Genomic DNA, 2500 nt, shown 5'->3' on the forward strand with positions numbered 1-2500 from the left:
AGATCGTGACGTCTAGCAGTGACTCGCTCAGGTTTCTTGCGTGAATGCTTTCATTTTTTACTCATGCTCTGCACAGGAGATGAAAACTGATTGTATATCTTACTGCTCTATCACACTCATCCCAAATTCTTGATGTATGTTGTAATTATAAATTTTCTCAAAATATTGTTTTGAGTGATATTTTTGAAGGTAAGCGTTTCTAAGACTAATTAGACGCGGGAAGGAGAAGTAATAGACTCACACTTACAATGAGAGAGGATCTCTATATTTTTATTTTCTTTACAATAAAGAACCTATAATAAGAGCCATTGAACTATTTTAATTATATTTTAAAGTTTAACGTCAACTGTGTGTAGGTATGAGTTATTGGAGGAGATTTGGGCCTTATATTTGATGCACTAATACCCTAACCATCATGTTAGCTTTTTCTTCAGTCATATGTTTAGATTTAGCATAGGTGTCTGTGTATTAAGTGAAGGAAAAGATATCCATCTAGACTGAGTGTATCCTAGGTGAATTTTTCTTTATTTTTGAAATAGCATATTTGTTATTACGGAAATTTTTTTCTCATGTAGGCTTGTATGGTTAGTATGAGGATTATGCTATTTAAAATTTATAATTCAGATTTGATAGATTCAGGCATGTGAATATCAAGTTGGCGAAAAGTTTAGCTGAAAGCCGTGCACCCACAAGCAACCTCACACAGATTGGTATGGACATGCTGCTTGGTGCTCTGGTAAAGGAGAATAAACCTCCATCATGTATTTTCAGATAAGATAGAGCATTTAGACTTTCCTGGTAATTTACCATCAAATAAGGGTCTAGTTCAAGTTTTAGCTTATGAGGATATATGTGATGAAGGTTTGCTGCCTTTTGCCAGAGCGTTGAGGTTGGGGAGGCTGCGGTGGTACCTTAAAAATACGCAGTTTTGTGTTAGACTTCAGATTGTTGGCCATCCATCTCATTTTGAAGTGGATTTGAATTTAAAACAACCCATAGAATTACTGGTAAAATTCGTTTTGAAAAGCAATTGCATCAATTTTCTAAACATTTAACTAACTTTGCATGAAAAAGTATCTGTCTTTCTTAAATTCTGTACCAGTTTGTAATCTTGATAACTAATGCATTACGTGTAGGTCTACTGCAAGTCTAACTTATGATGTGGGTTGTGTAAATTTTTATAATCTAATTAATCAACTTTTGAAGAAAGATTTCTGGAAGTCATTTGACTGGCATGTATCCTTTCCTGTCCTCTGCCGTAAGAGATGAATTTTAGTGATTTAACCCGTTAACGACGGATGACGTGTTTTTTTGTCATACATGACGCGGGACCTCTTGCCTGACAATGGGCGTCATGGCGTTCGGGGATTCTGGATCACTATGTTATTTTATTGTAATGAGTGAGTGATATTGACAATTGCAGTCATAATTATTATAACTGCCGTAATAATAAGCAAAATGGTTTTCAACTCACTTACAAAACCTAGATGGCACCACTTTCTTCTAGCACCAGCAGGAGAGAGAGCCTTGAATGGCACCCATCTACGGTCTCTAGCAAGCACTATCTCTGTAGAGTGATGGCACATTGGAAGTTCCCGACCTCTTGCTTTAAAGTACCGCAGATGAAAGATGTGCAGACAGAACAAGAGGAGGAAGGTGACTCACACCATGCCCAATGCATACAATGTGACCCTGTGCCAGTATGGATGCCTTTTATTGTGGCACTCACTGTCAAAAGCACAAGTTTCCTTCCTCTTCCCAACCTCTTCATTTTGGATGGTTATAAGTTTCGTGTTTGTTCGTGACAGCACAGAAATATGAAAAAATAAAGTTGTTTTTTTGTCCCCCCCTAAAACAGTAATACTTCTATCACATTGAGTGTATAGAAAAAAAATGAGTTGATATGGACCCTGAACTACAATTTTAGTCAACTGCAGAATTGATGGAGCCTGTGATATGACAGATATAAATTTCTAAAAATAGTAAAACACACAAAAAAACAAAACACAAAAATGTCTCTAGCTCTACAATGAGTGACTAAAAGGGAGTGGGAAAAATTAAATTATGTTGCAGAAGCTGCCTCGATCAGAAATAAAACTCATCCTGGAGCCTGTGTAAGCAAATCTATCCCCCGTCAGCAATGGGTTAATAATTTTCCTAGTCTTGATAAAAAGAATCATAATTTGAATTGCTGCATACTTGATAATTACAATTTGAGATAATACCCAAAGATTATACAATATCAATACTGTCACCGTTGTGTGTACAGTTGCTGTTTCATGATAATTGGGATAGTGGGATAGATGCTTCATATAAAATAGGATAGGATAGCTTAGGCTAGACCAAGATAAACCAAGCTAGACTACTCTATGCAAGAGAAGCTTATGTTCTGTCAGATGGGGTTTGGTTAAGGAGAGGTAAAGGAATGCGGCACACTTAGAGAGTATAATTGGCTCATCAGTTTTAATGGTGTGGTTTTCAGAGTGCCAGCACTTCTGTC

At 36.6% G+C, this 2500-nt stretch overlaps 1 protein-coding gene across 8 annotated transcripts in view; it reads left to right on the forward strand.

Annotated features, from left to right (window-relative positions):
• Window positions 1-2500, forward strand: part of Pi3K21B (phosphatidylinositol 3-kinase regulatory subunit alpha) — a 531983-nt gene that overhangs the window by 999 nt on the left and 528484 nt on the right. The gene's annotated exons all lie outside the window — the stretch shown is intronic.

Source organism: Penaeus japonicus, unplaced genomic scaffold (assembly GCF_977035675.1).
Source record: "Penaeus japonicus unplaced genomic scaffold, GWHDUDI00000001_assembly GWHDUDI00000027, whole genome shotgun sequence".
Classification (NCBI taxonomy): Eukaryota; Metazoa; Arthropoda; class Malacostraca; order Decapoda; family Penaeidae; genus Penaeus; species Penaeus japonicus.